Source organism: Bos indicus, chromosome 5 (genome assembly GCF_029378745.1).
Source record: "Bos indicus isolate NIAB-ARS_2022 breed Sahiwal x Tharparkar chromosome 5, NIAB-ARS_B.indTharparkar_mat_pri_1.0, whole genome shotgun sequence".
Lineage (NCBI taxonomy): Eukaryota > Metazoa > Chordata > Mammalia > Artiodactyla > Bovidae > Bos > Bos indicus.
The window spans coordinates 45,432,607-45,450,789 of record NC_091764.1 but is presented as its reverse complement, the minus strand read 5'-3'; the positions used below and the strand labels follow the sequence as shown (position 1 = coordinate 45,450,789).

Here is an 18,183-nt window from a genome sequence, read left to right as displayed (position 1 = left end):
GTCTGTGGGTAGGTTATCAGGTGGACAGGGAAAGAAATGGAGTAAAGGAGTAACAGAAAACATTACAGTGTAGGTGAGAGGGATTTCCTAAGAGGAATGAAAGTACATCTGCCACAGGCAGGCAATCAGATTTCCCCACACAGTGGAGGATGGAATTCTTCGCAGAAGGCCAAACATCAGCCTCAGCCGTAAACATTTCAGGACCCCAGAGACTGACAGTAGGGGATGGGGAAGGGGGATGAGTGAGGCCCCTTTTCAAGGTCTAGGAAGGAATGTAAGCAGCATTTCTTTAATGTCACCAAGCAGATGTGCTGAGACAGGCTTCAGAGAAGATTCTGGTTCCTTCTGCTTTCTCAGCCTCATCTGTGGCAGTTACTGAACACCCCAGTCTTAACATCTTAGCTGGTCAGGGTCTGAGTGAATTCTGACTCTGCCTTGCTGGAGATTTCCCCACTCCTTGATGAGTATGTAGTCTAGAACTCTGGAGTTGTACTACTGTCTCTCTCTACGCTTTCCCCTTCCTGTAGACTTCACCTTTCTCGCCACCCTAAAGCACAATGCTGTGCAGCGTCAAGCAGGGAAGCCCTTCCAAGGCCTGGGCATCCGCCTGGCTTCCTGACTCCCATTCCGGTGCCTGTTCTTGCTGGAGCATTGCCCTGAACTTCAGCCTCTTTGGCAAGGACACTGACAGCCTCGCTGGCCCTCAGCCACCATCCTGTTCCTCTCAGCAGCTGGCCAGCATCCTGTTTCAACCTGAATAGCCCTCCTCCATGACCCTCTGCCACTCCCCTTCCTGACCACCAATTGGATAAGTGTTTCCATGATCCAGTGCTCAGTTTTGCCCCTGCTGTGCTCCCCTCCCTCCACTAGATGGGACCCCATGGACATCTGTACCAGCCAGGTCAAGCCCAGGTTCACTACACATAAAGACCAACTAACCCACTTTATTTAAGCATGTTTATTAACTCATGTAACAAGAAGTCCAGAAATGGGAAGATTCCAGGCTTGGCTAATTCCATGGCTCAAGTTGTCACTAAGGACCTATAGTTTCTCAGCTTTCTGCTCTGGCATTGCTACCATGTTGTCTATCCCTTTCCCAATATGGGCACAGCAGCTCTGAAAAATCAGTGGTGGGCTGGAGTCAGTAACCTCAGGCTCCCAGGAGCCAGTTACTAAATTTGCCAGTCAGTTGTTGAGCTATTGGTAGCTTGAAATCAGTCATTATGAGAGAATTTATACCACAGAAATGGAAATAGGCAAATGCCACAAATCAGGGCTCTTTGTTTTTGGAGAGTGGGTTATCACTGCATGACATCATCATACAATAATATCTAGGGACAGAATGGGTCTACTTCTCAAAACATCTTTTTTGAAAAGTAAAGAAACATCTAGAAACCTTACAGAATATTTCCCAACTCCTATCTCCTTGGCCTGACAGTGTCATGTGCCCATTTTTCAACCAAAGATTGGCAAATCAATAGGGTTATGATGACACAAACTGAGTACCTGAGAGCTGAAAATCAGGGTTCTCTTAGCTAGAAATAAGGTGGGAGATGGCTGTTAGGTGAGCAAATAGAAGGGTTTGTCACACACACACACACACATACACACAGCCCATCTACTCAGCTGACTGAGAGCTTATATCTCTGCCCTGGCCCACTGTGGAGTTTCCAGTAGGTTTAAGGGGCATACGGGTTATGAAAGCTGAGATGTTTGCAAGCCTACCTCCGTAGAATAGTAAAAGACAACAACAGAAATCAATGAGGGGCAATTTTTTCTTAGGTTCTCAGCAAGCACCTGGCTTCTTTTAAGCACTATTAAATGAATAAAAATTATCCTGTGTTTCCACTCAGTAATGCTTTTCCTATAAAGAAATTCACATTCCAAAAGAATTAAATGTTAGCCAGGAAGAAAATGACATTAGTTTTTATGTGTTGACACGCAATTTAAATTGAGTTAAATACAAAACTAGATTCAGTTAAGCAGATCACTCAAAATTAATTTTTCTCAGTTCAGGCTAAACCTAATACTGATTTCTCTCCACCTTGAGTAGACTCTTAAGTTTGCTCACCTGAATCTTTTTTTTTTTTTTTTTTGAGTCGGTCCCTCTAAAGGTTTGTCTAAGGTTGCAAAACTTTTCATTGATATTGTGAAGACTCAGGCTCCATGCTGTCTGTCTTCATATGACTTTCATTCCCCACAGGAAGGGATCTTAAGCCTGCTCTCTGAAAATTTCAAGAAAGTGTCTAAATTGCCCGTCTCTGCATCCTATCCAACTTCTTGTGCCTTTTCCCTTCCATTAATGAAAACAGAAATAGAAATCTTCTGACCACATATCCCTATGTTTGTCATAAAGAGTCAGGCTTAAATATATTAAACTTTTATACAAGCCTCTGTATGGTATAAAAACAAGTACAGAACTCAGTCTTCATCTTCAAAGAACTAATAGTCTGGTTACAAGTTACAAACAGAGAATGAGCACTATAAAAAGAAAAAAAAAAAAAAAACGACATTTGAGAAAGGGAGAAATCATTTTTGAGGAGGTGGCAGAAATTTTGTTTTCTTTATTAATGTTTTCCATGACTTTGTATGAAATTTTCAAATACACAGAAAAGTTGAAATAACAAGAAACACCATATCCCCATCAGTTAGATTTAACAACCATTAATATTCTGTAATATTATTTTCTACCTAAATATTTTGCTGTACTTTACCCTAAATACTTCAGCATACTCCTCTTAAAAAGGATATTTGCCCAAAACCCACAATAGCTTTATCATATCGAAGATTACTAATAATAGTTCTTTAATATCATCTAAAATCCAGTCAGCATTAAAAATTTCCCAATTTTTCCCCCAAATACCAAAAGCTGTTTTTATAAACCAGGTTCATATTTCATATTTGGTAGTTATGTCTCCTTAGCTTATTTTAATCTGGAAGTGTCTTTCATCATTTTTAAAATAATATTGACCTTTGAAGACACCAAACCAGCTCTCTTATAAACTGTCCCAAATTCTGGATTTGTCTGATTATCATTTCAAATTGTTGTTTAACTTGTTTTTCTAGTCTTCGTGTCTTGTTGAAATGAAACCCTGATCAGATCTTGGCCGAATCAGTCCAAGTCCTAACTGGAAGCAGATAGCACAAAGAGTTTAACTGAAGGGAGCTGAGTGAAGGGACTGTTTACAGATGTGTGGACAGGCTGGAGAACATAGTGGTGGGGCAGCACGCAGGAACTACCACGCTGGAGGTGGAGCAGTGTTACTGAAGCATAGCAGGAGCCAGGGCTTAAGAAGAGGGGCCCCAACCAGAGGCGTAGATGTAAAAGGAACACAGCAACACCAAGAGTGCACCCAGGAGAAGAGTGAAGTGATAAGGAATAAACACCCCAAATCTCTTTCCCTTGTCCTTCAAATTTCCAGAGCCTCCACTGGCCACATCTAATTAGAAGCCAAAATGTGAGGAAGCCTGAGCCTGAGTGATTCATTGTGCAGAAGGGCATCACTGGGGGCACAGAGCAGGATATAGAGGTACCAAATGAATTTATAAGGGCAAATAGGGAATGACCAACACATAACTTAGACTTTTTTTGGCTAGAATGCTTCAAAGGTCATGCCTTGAATTTCAAATTATATCAGAAGAGGAGAAGCACGGTGCTATCTTGTCTTGCCACTAGCAAAGCTAAACTTCACCAGTTAAAGTGATGACAGCCAGATCTCACCACTCAGATGTAAAGGTGTGTTTTCACTTTAACAACAAGCAAGTAATCTAAGCAGAGAGCCTCTGGCACCAGGGGGATGTGTTTTTGCCCCAACAACTTTTCAAAGAATCATTTCAACATCTCTTGATTCTGATCTGAATCAGTTATTTCACTGGGGTTGCAAAGTGTTGATTTTTCTAACTCTTTTATTGCATATTTAGTTGAACCAGGTGAAGTTTTATAGATTAAAAATGCATTGATATCAATAATTTCATTGGGTTCAAATTAAAATATTTATTACCTAGCATTTTTTAGGGAGGAAGTCTTTCTCTCCTCAACCAGGAAAAAACTACAGCTCCTCCTAAATAGACAAGGTAAATGTTTACTTCCTTTCCTTTATATACGATTGTCAAAATAAGAGCCACCACTGAATGAATGGGACTTCCCTTGTAGCTCAGTTGGTAAAGAATCTGCCTGCAATGGAGGAGACCCAGGTTCAATTCCTGGATTGGGAAGATCCCCTGGAGAAGGAAATGGCAACCCACTCCAGTATTCTTGCCTGGTGAATCCCATGGACAGAGGAGCCTGGCAGGCTATTTACAGTCCATGGGATTACAAGAGTCAGACATGACTTAGTGACATAGAGCCAGACATCCTGAAATGTGAAGTCAAGTGGGCCTTAGGAAGCCTCACTATGAACAAAGCTCATGGAGGTGATGGAATTCCAGTTGAGCTATTTCAAATCCTAAAAGATGATGCTGTTAAAGTGCTGCACTCAATATGCCAGCAAATTTGGAAAATTCAGCAATGGCCACAGGACTGGAAAAGGTCAGTTTTCATTCCAATCCCAAAGAGGGACAATGCCAAAGAATGCTCAAACTACCGCACAATTGCACTCATCTCACACACTAGTAAAGTAATGCTCAAAATTCTCCAAGCCAGGCTTCAACAGTACATGAACTGTAAACTTCCAGATGTTCAAACTGGATTTAGAAAAGGCAGAGGAACCAGAGATCAATTGCCAACATCCATTGGATCGTTGGAAAAGCAAGAAAGTTTCAGAAAAATATCTACTTCTGCTTTATTGACTATGCCAAAGCCTTTGACTGTGTGGACCACAACAAACTGTGGAAAATTCTTTAAGAGATGGGAATACCAGACCACCTGACCTGCCTTTTGAGAAATCTGTATGCAGGTCAGGAAGCAAGTTAGAACTGGACATGGAACAATAAACTGATTCCAAATAGGGAAAGGAGTACGTCAAGGCTGTATATTGTCACCCTGCTTATTTAACTTATATGCAGAGTACATCATGAGAAACGCTGGGTTGGATGAAGCACAAGCTGCAATCAAGACTGCTGGGAGAAATATCAATAACTTCTGATATGCAGATGACACCACCCTTACAGCAGAAAGCAAAGAAGAACTAAAGAGCCTCTTGATGAAAGTGAAAGAGGAGACCAACCTAGACAGCATATTAAAAAGCAGAGACATTACTTTGCCAACAAGGTCAGTCTGGTCAAAGCTATGGTTTTTCCAGTAGTCATGTATGGATGTGATAGTTGGACTGTGAAGAAAGCTGAGCACCGAAGAATTGATGCTTTTGAACTGTGGTGTTAGAGAAGACTCTTGAGAGTCCCTTGGACTGCAAGGAGATCCAACCAGTCCATCCTAAAGGAAATCAGTCCTGAATATTCATTGGAAGGACTGATGCTGAAGCTGAAACTCCAATACTTTGGCCACCTGATACGAAAAACTGACTCATTTGAAAAGACCCTGATGCTGGGAAAGATTGAAGGTGGGAGGAGAAGGGGATGACAGAGGATGAAATGGTTGGATGGCATCACTGACTCAATGGACATGAGTTTGAGTAAATTCCGGGAGTTGGTGATGGACAGGGAGGCCTGGCGTGCTGCAGTCCATGGGGTCACAAAGAGTTGGACATGACTGAGTGACTGAACTGAACTGATATTCTCAAAGCTCCTTACTGGGTAGCTGACATATAAGAGGCTTTTAGTAAACTGGTGTTACATTGAATTCTGGAGCATCCCAAAATGAGTCAAACAAATTAGCACTGTATTTTCTTCCCAGGTTGTAGAAAACCTACATGACCATCTTTGGATGACCATCTTTCACCCTAGTTATTTACTTTTGAAACCTAGGGCTTAGATTACTTTTAATTGTGAAAATATACTCAAGGTTACCCATTACGGTCCTTTCAGTTGCCTGGTAATGCTTCAATTTACTTTTAAGGCTGCTTCTAATTTTCAGACAACAATCTTAAACACCTTTAAGGAGAAGTTATTAGTTTTTAAATAGACATATAGAATGTTCCACATTTACATGTAAAAATGTCATTAGATTAAGAGGTGTGAAAAATGCTCTGATGGCTCATAAAGGAAGTGACTGAATTGCATTCATAGTAGGCTGTGAAGAAAAAGACACCTTAGATGTCTTTTATTGGGTACATTATTGTAAGAGACTGGCGGTCCCTTTCAGCTCTCTGATTTTAATTGAATTATATAAATTTACACAGTCCCACCTGTCTTGTGACTAAGCTCAATTGGTTTGGCTCTTAACCTCATTATTGGCAAATAGTAATTTCAGTAATACTTGACAACAAAGAAATCCACTGGCCTCTGTTTTCTTGTCTATAAGATGGGAAACCTGAACTGATTAAACTCCATGGTCATGAGGCACTTCAACTCCATAAACCTTTTGAGAGTTTAGTTAGTTCAGGTACATGTCTTTAGATAGTTCAGGTACATGCTTGAAACTGACCTTTAGATAGGTTAGGTACATGCTTTCTATGATATTGACTGAAAATAATTTTTTTGTCTGTCTTCCAAATAGCTGATAGTTTTTTAAAAGAACAAATTTAGCTCTACTGAGTACCTTAAATGTCTAACACTAGTATTACAGCTGAGGAAAAGGGGAAGGACAGACAAACATACTGAAAGATATCTGGACATGGATTTGAATCCCAACTCTGGTACTTACAAGCTATATAACCTTGGGCACTTTCTTACCCCCAGTATTTGCATTAAAATTAGTTAACAGCCACTACCTCACAGCCATTAAAATGGCTACTATCAGAAACACAGAAAATAGGAAGTGTTGGTGCTACTGGAATAGCACCAACTATTCCAATACTGGAACTCCTGTGCCCTGTTGATAGGAATGTAAAACAGTACAGTATTGTGGAAAACAATATAGCAGTTCTTCAATAAATTAAGAATAGAATTAGCCTATGACCTAGCAGTTCCATTCTGCGTATATACTCCAAAGAATTGAAAATAGGGTCTCAGATATGTGTACACCCATGTTCATAGAAGCATTATTTATAAGAGCTAAAACACGGAAGCAACACAAATGTCTATGGATGGATGGATAGCAAAATGTGGTATACACTTATAATGGAATTTTATTCAGCCTTAAAAAGGAAGAAAATTATGACATGCTACAACATGGATGAAACTTGAGAATATTATGCTAGATAAACCAGTCACAAAAAGACAACTACTGTATAATTCTGATTATGTGAGGTACTTAAAGTAGTTAAAATCATAGAGACAAAAAGTGAAATGGTGATTCCAGGAGCTGGAGGGAGCGAGGAATGAGAAGTTATTAATTAATAGGTACAGAGTCTCAGTTTTGTAAGATGAAACAAACTGGAGATGGGTGGTGGCAATAGTTGCACAATATGAATTTACTTTGAAGAAGGGCATGGCCACCCACTCCATTATCTTGCCTGGAGAATCCCTCTTTCCTTTATCAAATCCTGTGACACAAGCCTTCATCTTCTACTGATTTCATTTGTCATTAAAGTCTGTGCCTTGTTGGAGCCCTAAACTCAAGTCTTAGGCCATATGAAATTTCTGGCTACCAACCTAGTTAGTCCTCTGGATTTCTGTACTTAACATTTTTCCTTTGATGTTGCAGTCTAGGTTAATTGAGGTTGTGCTTCCTTTGATGTCATAGGTTAGATTTACTGGGGTAGTAGTTATGTTACTTACCTCTCTATGCCTCAGTTTCCTTCTTTGTAAAATGAAACATGAAAAGAGGTCAGGGCAGTAGATGACCAAGGAGTAAGGAAGTGGATGCTTAAAATTTGAGGAGAATAAAGACCACTGGACTAAGTAATGCTTCCAGTGAGAAACATCAGAACATTTTCACACTACCTATTTATTACTGAGTTTAATGCAGTCTAACGCAATGCACTCAAGAGTTTATTATGAAACAAAAATTACACCCCCCAAACGTCATCATAAAGACCACAGCATGGATTAGAACAGTACCATAAACCAGTAAGGAACTAACAAGAATCTGGTTTCTAGTTCAGCTTTGAATAAATAAGCTAGGTTGCCATGGAATATTTACTTACCTCTCTGAGCTTGCCTCTTCTCCCTGTAAAACTGGGGGGTTGAATCAGATCTGGCCTGTAAATCTCTTTCTGCATTTATATTCTATGTTTCCAAACAAGATATAGTCAGACCTTCAGTGAAAACTAAAAAGAAAAGTTAAAGCAAGGTGGGGGGAACAGAGAATGACCAGAATTCTATTTGAGATGCCACAGGAGATGTCTCTCTAAGGAGATGACATTTGCACAGACTGAAGGAAGTGAGAGAGTCAATATGAGGATATCTGAGCTAAGAGGGGTCTAGACAAGATCTCTATCAGTGATGGTGCTCAGTTCTGTTGCACAGTGTGACAAGAACTCTCATTTCCTATCAAATTTCCCATTCCTTTCAAGAGAGAACCATCACGAGATCATGCCAGCCCAGGATAGGTCCTGAGGGAGCTAGATGAGGCACAACTGGGACTGAATGCCCAAGATAAAGGGTGTAGTCTAAAAGTCATGCCTTTGTGGCGGTCAAATCCAAATGAGCAGATCCAAAACAAGTTATCAATTTAAAATGACCATTGAAGAATGGAATTCTGGGGCTTAAATGAGTAGAGAAAAGAGAGAAGTTGAAGTCCTAAGAAGTCAAGTTGTAAAACAGAAGTTGTCCCAGAGTGATGTTTTTCAAATTCAGAGTAATGACCCATTGGTGAGTTATTACATCAATTTAATGGGTCATGATGAGCTTATTTTAAAAATTAAACTAGAAGAGAATGGATTTACTAAAGTACATCACATAGAAGAAGGGCAAGTGACTGTTCTGTGAAACTTTTGTTTCAGTTATATGCATATATATGTTAAGTCACTTTGTAAATTTTACTTCTCACTGTGAGTCATGGTCAAAAAAATCTGAAAGCCAGTGGCTTAGAGAAATTCCAGATATGGAGTACAGATAGCAGTGGCCACTTTTCATTCAAAGATTTATTTGGGTGGGCCAAGTTTATTTAAAGGGGCCAAAGAAGAACATTAAAACACTGTTCATGGGAGAATAAATGCAAACAGTCTTTATGGAAACATTTTATTGTTATATCCCAGAATGAGTACTTTCATTTTCACAAATCTATCCTAAAGTGATAACCCAAAACATGCAGTCTTATGCACTGAGATTTCATCACATTATTTATAGAAGTGGAAAATTGGAAACACCTAAAAGTTCAACTTTAGAGGAATGGATAAATTATTATACACCCTGCATCAACTCTCTGAAATTGACCTAGAAGGAATGGGGATCTCACTAAAAAAAGAAAAACTAAACAAAATAAAAAATGAAAATTATGACTGAATCTGCTCAGAGGTTACTGTGGGTTCACTTTCCCATCCACTGGCTTCCTCACTCCTTGGTCATCTGCTCCCTGACCTCCTTGCAGGTTTATGACCGGGTGTCTTGGCCCCATTTGTCATCTACCCTGTGGATTTTGGAACTCTAGTTTTTGGACTCTGCTCATTTGAAATTTCTGTGTCTTAACCAGTTCTGGAATCTCATTATTTGTTGGTGTCCTATCCCTACCACCTCTTGTCTCCTCTCTTCTTCCTAATGAACATGTCTTCTCACTGGACCTGCCTGATACTGAAACTTCACCCATTAGGAAGGGCAGGGACTTCCCTGTGGTACAGTGGAAAACCCACCTGCCAGTGCAGGAGACACAGTTTCAATCCCTGGTTTAGGAAGATTCCATATGCCTTGGAGCAACTACCCTTATGGCAGAAAGCGAAGAAGAGCTAAAGAGCCTCTTGATGTAGGTGAAAGAGGAAAGTGGAAAAGCTGGCTTAAGAGTCAAAATTCAGAAAACTAAGATCACGGCATCCAGTCCCATCACTTCATTGCAAATTCATCAGGGAAACAATGGAAACAGTGACAGACTTTATTTTCTTGGGCTCCAAAATCACTATAGATAGTGACTGCAACCATGAAATTAAAAGACACTTGCTCCCTGGAAGAAAAACTGTGACAAACCTAGACAGCGTATTAAAAAGCATAGACATTACTTTGCCAACAAAGGTCTGTCTAGTCAAAGCTATGGTTTTTCCAGTAGTCATGTACAGATGTGAGTTGGACCATAAGAAGACTGAGTGCCAAAGAACTGATGCTTTTGAACTGTGGTGTTGGAGAAGACTCTTGAGAGTCCCTTGGACTGCAAGGAGATCAAACCAGTCAATCCTAAAAGAAATCAATCCTGAATATTCATTGGAAGGACTAATGCTGAAGCTGAAGTTGATGCTCCAATACTTTGGCCACCTGATGCGAAGAGCCAACTCATTGGAAAAGACCTTGATGCTGGGACAGATTGAAGGCAGGAGGAGAAGGGAACAACAGAGTATGAAATGGTTGGATGGTATCACTGATTCAATGGACATGAGTTTGAGCAAAATCTGAGAGATAGTGAATGACAGGGAAGCCAGGCATGCTGCAGTCCATGGAGTCGCAAAGAGTCAGACACAACTGAGCGACTGAACAACAATGGAGAAACTAAGCCCATGAATCACAATTACTGAGGCTGCACTCTAGAGCACAAAAGCTGCAACTACTGAGCCTAGGTGCCTAGAGGCTGTGCTTGGCAACAAGAGAAGCCACTGCAAGGAGCAGCCTACACACCACAAAAAAAGAGTGGTCCCCTTAGCCCCCCTCTAGCTGCAACTAGAGAAAGCCCTTATGCAGCAACGAAGACCTATCACAGCCAAAAATATAAAAAATAAAAATAAAGGAAGGGCAAGAAAATGGGATATATCTGTATATGTGAACATTGTTCAGCCACTAAAATTAATTTTCATAAATAATTTTAATGACATGGAAAAATGTTTATAATATCATTGTGGCTGGGTCAAATGCCAAGACCTAGGTCTAAAGAGAAACCAAGAGTTTAAGAAGTGACCTGGGTCTTGCCGGGCTCTCTTTATTGTTGAACAGTGTGTGAAAGCACAGGAGGAGAAAGTAGTTTCTTAGCATAAAAAAAGTCACTCTTATTAGTTCATAGGCGTATGGCCAAAGTTATATAAATAATATGCATAATAGATTTGGGAAGTGTTTAAGGAAATGAGTCCTCTAGATGCAGAACTTGTTTACATTTCAGATACACCAGGAGACAAAGCAGAAGTCAGAAGTTGAAGACCTCTGCTCTCTGACCTTCTCCAGCAAAGAGAGGCCATTCCCTCCTACCCATCACTTTGTTACCATGGCCACCACCCACAAAAAGTACAGCTTTGGACCTGAAATATTGGGTAAGCATAATTTTTAAGTGAGAAGAGAGAAAATGCAAATGCCCTCCCAGGGCTTGAGAATAGCAAGTGAACAAAGCTGAGTGTAAGAAAAATAGGAGTGGTAGGGACTAGGATGGCGAAATATGTGGGCCCTCAGTTCAGTTCAGTTCAGTTCAGTTCAGTCGCTCAGTCATGTCCGACTCTTTGCAACCCCGTGAATTGCAGCACGCCAGGCCTCCCTGTCCATCACCAACTCCCACAGTTCTCTCAAACTCACGTCCATCGAGTTGGTGATTCCATCCAGCCATCTCATCCTCTGTCGTCCCCTTCTCCTCCTGCCCCCAATCCCTCCCAGCATCAGAGTCTTTTCCAATGAGTCAACTCTTCGCATGAGGTGGCCAAAGTACTGGAGTTTCAGCTTCAGCATCATTCCCTCCAAAGAAATCCCAGGGCTGATCTCCTTCAGAATGGACTGGTTGGATCTCCTTGCAGTCCAAGGGACTCTTAAGAGTCTTCTCCAACTAATGGCTGAGTAATACTCCATTGTGTATATGTACCACAGCTTTCTTATCCATTCATCTGCTGATGGGCATCTAGGTTTTTTCCATGTCCTGGCTATTATAAACAGTGCTGCGATGAACATTGGGGTACATGTGTCTCTTTCCCTTCTGGTTTCCTCAGTGTGTATGCCCAGCAGTGGGATTGCTGGATCATAAGGCAGTTCTATTTCCAGTTTTTTAAGGGATCTCCACACTGTTCTCCATAGTGGCTGTACTAGTTTGCATTCCCACCAACAGTGTAAGAGAGTTCCCTTTTCTCCACACCCTCTACAGCATTTATTGCTTGTAGACTTATGGATCGCAGCCATTCTGACTGGTGTGAAATGGTACCTCATAGTGGTTTTGATTTGCATTTCTCTGATAATGAGTGATGTTGAGCATCTTTTCATGTGTTTGTTAGCCATCTGTATGTCTTCTTTGGAGAAATGTCTATTTAGTTCTTTGGCCCATTTTTTGATTGGGTCATTTATTTTTCTGGAGTTGAGCTGTAGGAGTTGCTTGTATATTTTTGAGATTAGTTGTTTGTCAGTTGCTTCATTTGCTATTATTTTCTCCCATTCTGAAGGCTGCCTTTTCACCTTGCTAATAGTTTCCTTTGTTGTGCAGAAGCTTTTAAGTTTAATTAGGTCTCATTTGTTTATTTTTGCTTTTATTTCCAATATTCTGGGAGGTGGGTCATAGAGGATCCTGCTGTGATGTATGTTGGAGAGTGTTTTGCCTATGTTCTCCTCTAGGAGTTTTATAGTTTCTGGTCTTACGTTGAGATCTTTAATCCATTTTGAGTTTATTTTTGTGTATGGTGTTAGAAAGTGTTCTAGTTTCATTCTTTTACAAGTGGTTGACCAGTTTTCCCAGCACCACTTGTTAAAGAGATTGTCTTTAATCCATTGTATATTCTTGCCTCCTTTGTCAAAGATAAGGTGTCCATATGTGCGTGGATTTATCTCTGGGCTTTCTATTTTATTTCCATTGATCAATATTTCTGTCTTTGTGTCAGTACCATACTGTCTTGATAACTGTGGCTTTGTAATAGAGCCTGAAGTCAGGTAGGTTGATTCCTCCGGTTCCATTCTTCTTTCTCAAGATAGCTTTGGCTATTCAGTTCTAATGAGTTGGATGAAACTGGAGCCTATTATACAGAGTGAAGTAAGCCAGAAAGAAAAACACCAATACAGTATACTAACGCATATATATGGAATTTAGAAATATGGTAACAATAACCCTGTGTACGAGACGGCAAAAGAGACACTGATGTATAGATCAGTCTTATGGACTCTGTGGGAGAGGGAGAGGGTGGGGAGATTTGGGAGAATAGCATTGAAACATGTATAATATCATGTATGAAACGAGTCGCCAGTCCAGGTTCGATGCACGATACTGGATGCTTGGGGCTGGTGCACTGGGACGACCCAGAGGGATGGCATGGGGAGGGAGGAGGGAGGAGGGTTCAGGATGGGGAACAAGGTATACCTGTGGCGGATTCATTTCGATATTTGGCAAAACTAATACAATATTGTAAAGTTTAAAAATAAAATAAAATTAAAAAAAAAGAAATTATGTGAAATAAAGCATCTAGACTGTAGTTATAAAACATAAAAAAAAAAAAAGAATTCTTCGGCGCTCAGCTTTCTTCACAGTTCAACTCTCACATCCATACATGACCACAGGAAAAACCATAGCCTTGACTAGACGGACCTTTGTTGGCAGAGTAACGTCTCTGCTTTTGAATATGCTATCTAGGTTGGTCATAACTTTTCTTCCAAGGAGTAAGCATCTTTTAATTTCATGGCTGCGGTCACCATCTGCAGTGATTTTGGAGCCCCCAAAAATAAAGTCTGACACTGTTTCCACTGTTTCCCCATCTATTTGCCATGAAGTGATGGGACCAGATGCCATGATCTTTGTTTTCTGAATGTTGAGCTTTAAGCCAACTTTTTCACTTTCCACTTTCACTTTCATCAAGAGGCTTTTTAGTTCCTCTTCACTTTCTGCCATAAGGGTGGTGTCATCTGCATATCTGAGGTTATTGATATTTCTCCCGGCAATCTTGATTCCAGCTTGTGCTTCTTCCAGCCCAGCATTTCTCATGATGTACTCTCCAACTTCCCTGGTGACTCAGTCGGTAAAACGTCTGCCTGCAATGCAGGAGACATGGGTTCAATCCCTGGGTCGGGAAGATCTCCTGGAGAAGGAAATGGCAACCCACTCCAATATTTTTGCCTGGAAAATCCCACGGATAGAGGAGCCTGGTAGGCTACAGTCTGTGAGGTCGAAAAGAGTCCGATGCAACTAAGCGACTTCACTTTCACTTTCACCTTGCCCCAAAGGCAGCTGCTCTCAGATCCCATCATCTGCTGCCCTGCAGGAATGTGGCCCCAGTGTTGTCAGATATTTTTGACATTTGACAAAATGATATTTTCAGCATCAAGAGATGCTAGAAGTCTAGGTTTTTATATGAAAAACATTTTAAAATAATGTGTAGGCCAAACAAAACATGTCTCAAAGCCTAACACATAGTACACCAAAATATGAAGAGCTGCTGAGTGATGGGACTTGAAGTCATTTATTATTTTTATTTTTAAATTTGCATGTTCTAGAACCATAATAGTGAACATGCTATTACTTTTATAATCAGAGAAAAATTGTTACATGTTAAATTTTTAAAAATTAATTACTAAAGAGTTAATAAATAATTACTAAAAATTACTAAATGGCATTAAAACAACCATCAAACAACAAATGGTACAGGAACTTGCTCTGGGTTGATGTTTACATGAGACTAAAGTTTTATAATATGCTTTCCTTCAAAAGTTTGCAATATATCAGGAAGAATTTCAGCCTAAGCATAGCAACACACTAAGCCTCAGGCTTCCTGATTCTCAGTTAGTGGTCATGATCCTTAGCTACTGTTTCCAGATCAGGGTTTATGAAAACAAATGGTTTGTTCCATAATATTATCAGCATTTCTATTTGATTAAGTATTTAGCCTAGACTCTCCTTGTTTTGACTAGATGTTGAAAGAAAAGAGCATGTAATGCTTCCTTCAGAGTAATTATAGGATAGTCAGCTTCAGAGAGAGTGGTTATGAGTATTAAATCAGTTAAAACTTGTAATACGCTTAGATGAATGTCTAACACAAAGCAGCCATGAACTGTTAGCTGTCATTGTATTATGACTGCTCCTAGCATTTTCATTGTTGTTATTTTTATCATTATTATTCAGAAAACAGCAGCTAAAAATGATCATTTTTTGCTAGGGAGTAGAAGTGGTATGAGAGGGAAAGAAAAGAAAGGGACATATAGGAAGGGGAGACTAGTGAAAGAAAGAAAAGGCATTTCTGATTTGGTGTTTCTTAACTTGGAAGACAAAAAGGAGTAAATTGAAGAATTGAAACTGATGAGTCTGAGGCATCAGGGTAAGGGTGGTGGGCTCAGAGTGAGGACAAAGCCGGTGGGATGCAGCAAAGTACTATATATCTATTAGACCTTGATTTCCCTAACTCCAGGTGATACCCACTATAGACCCATTATGAAATTAATTTAGTTTGTAATAATCCATATTTTTATGATGAGAGAGAACGGACCAGAGCAGAACACAGTAGTGCAAATAGTGAAGACAAGTATTGCTTATTGAAAATTTGTTTTTTCTTTTATGTGGATGTATGTATGTGGAGTTGAGTCATGGCAATCAAAAACTTTCAAAAGTCTTTTTACTAGACCAAGGTGAAGGCTTTCCTCTGCATTGTGATCCTTCTTTAAAAGAGGGGAAATGTGTGTGTATGTCTGTGTGTGTGTGTGTGTGTGTGCACATGCATGCATGAACACACATACATCAATTACCCTGAAAGAGTTTCAGAAAATGGAACTTTTTAAGAGAGCTGAAGAAATCCCCACTCAAATGGAATGCCCTAGATATAAAGATATTATTCCAAGGGCAAACTGTTAAGTAACAACTAGTGTTTATTAAGACCTTAACTGCACTACAGGCACTGGGCTAAGTACTTCACATTTAATCCTGCCAACAACAAACACTATGAGAAAAAAACAAACTCCAGCAATACAAGAAACCCCTGAGATCAACATACACTACATGTTTACAACCTTGCCTGTCTTCTCTCCTTCCCTCCTTCTCTTTCTCTCTTCCAGTTTCTTATCTCAGGAAAAGAAAAGAATGGTAAAAAGAGAACAAAAACGAAAAACCATGAAAATAAAACAGATGGGAACAACAGGAGAGGAAGAGAGAGGAAGGTGATGAAAGGGAAAAGGAAGTATTGAACGCGGAAATGCTATACCATCTGCCTCTGAGAGGTTATCATTTTAAATATAAAGCCTTCCATGAAGCTCTTTAAGGGGACTTATTCTTTAAGGTAGGGTTGAGAAGGGCCAAGGTTGGGTGGGTGTGCTAAAACCAAGCCCTACTCCTTCATTCTGCTCAAGGTCAGCCTTGGCTGCAAACATTCATCAGATGTGGCCTGACAGCCAGTCTCAGATAGACTGCTTCTGTGAAACCAGTTCGAGGTATTGATGTTAGCATCTTGTGCAGAAGTAGCCTGAAGTCATGCATTTTCTCCTCTCAGAGGAGCCCTCTATATCTATTTGATTTCTGTGATGCATGCCAGCAGGCTTTGGCTCAATGTTAATGATTTTATTCCCTTTGAATTCCTGTGAGATTTTATTCCTTTTGGTTTCCAGGAGTTACATGCCACTGTGATTTCAGCCCAGTCACACTTTTGCTGTGATAAAAAGAAACTATGGGGAAAGCTTGCTCTGTATCCTCTGCCTGATGCTGCTACCAGACATAGTTATTAAGACTTCCTTTCAGAGAATGCACAGAATAGATTCTGTTTCCAGGGTCCTGGTCATGTGCCTTTACTGTCAGATAAACTGAGAACTCTAAACCATTTGTCAGTAAAGCGACTATACTCCAATAAAAATTAATTTTAATAAATGAAATTATACCTAAGAACAAAAAAATTAAATAAAAATTATAACTAAAAATATTAAAAATAAACCATGTGCTATTCACATATACTTTCTACCTGGAGAAGACCCCTTGTGGCTTGAGTCAGGTGGACTATGATTGGGTAGACAAAATTGTTGTAGTTAGTGACCTAGCTCTCACTTCTTAACCATTACATTACATTACAAACAACCAGTTGATAAACAACGTTATTGTTAGGTATACTTCACCAGCATTTTTGTCATTGCTATCATTTCAATGTTTTGAACTAAGGTTTTGTTTGTTGACTGGCTGCCCCTCCCCCGCACACATACACAAAGACACAGTCATGCCCTTTCTTCATTGAAGTTAAGGGGCTAGGTTAGGAACACATCTACTTGAACTGATAATTAAGCTATCAAGGTAAATTGAAGGTAAATTTCTAGTTTATGAAGAAATACCAGATTTCAGAAACTCAATTTTCAATCTTCCTGACCCCAAAGAAATCATGAAAGTATCCCCTTTTGCTTTTGTATCTTCCACCTGGGACCCAGATTTTATCTGTGTCAATGACACTCTAAATATAGGATCTTTTAGTGACTCAGGTCATGCAGAGGCATAAAACTTCAGGCTGGGGCACCAGACCCTCATCCAGTCTTTGAAAGCACCCCAAAGCGTCTCAAAATATAATGAGGGCAGCAGCAGAAAAAAAAATAAAAAGCTCTCAAATCAAAATTAATTTTAATCTACTTTAATTAAATGCCTTTTAGCACTCTGTAGAGACAGATGACAATTACAAAATCAAAATCAAAATGCAAGTGATTCTCTTGTTTTGTTGCCAAGGTCTAGCTGACCTACTTTTAAGTTGCCCTGCAAAATGTGGCCTCCACCCACTGCCCCTCCTTCCTGTCCACCACCCTTCTGACCTCTGTGCCTCATCTCCCTTCTGGTTCTGCTGGGTTTTTCACAGACTCCTCCTTCTCCTCTTACTTTTGTCTGTGGAAGGGTCCAGAAGCTGGTCTTGACATTCCCCTCTTCCCTCAACCTGCTGATGAGATACCCATCCTCATGGCTTCTCCTGTGTCTCTCTTGAAGAGAAACACCCAAATCTCTAGACAGGATCTCACATCAACTCTCCAGTTCCTTTAATCCAGGGTGATCACTTGACCCCTTTGCTGGGACAGTCCCATTTATGTCTATCATTTCAGCTTATTAATAGTGCCCACTTTGACTCTCAGAAAGGTCTCAAACAATATATTATTTAGTCTTCCTACTCAAGAGTAAGGATTTCTCCCTGACTTTACTTGATCCAACGTTTCAGTACTCCACTCTTCTTTTTCTGGAATGCTTGTCTTCTTTCCCCGCATTCCCATTTCTGTTGGCAGTTC

At 40.1% G+C, this 18,183-nt stretch overlaps 1 long non-coding RNA gene across 1 annotated transcript in view; it reads left to right on the top strand.

The window, feature by feature from the left end:
• LOC139182989 (uncharacterized) overlaps positions 1–11,342 on the top strand; it is a 39,450-nt gene extending 28,108 nt beyond the window's left edge. Inside the window, exon 3 of the long non-coding RNA XR_011566484.1 lies at positions 11,171–11,342. This is a non-coding gene — a long non-coding RNA (uncharacterized lncRNA). The remainder of the gene's footprint in view (positions 1–11,170) is intronic.
• The last annotated feature ends 6,841 nt before the right edge of the window (positions 11,343–18,183 follow it).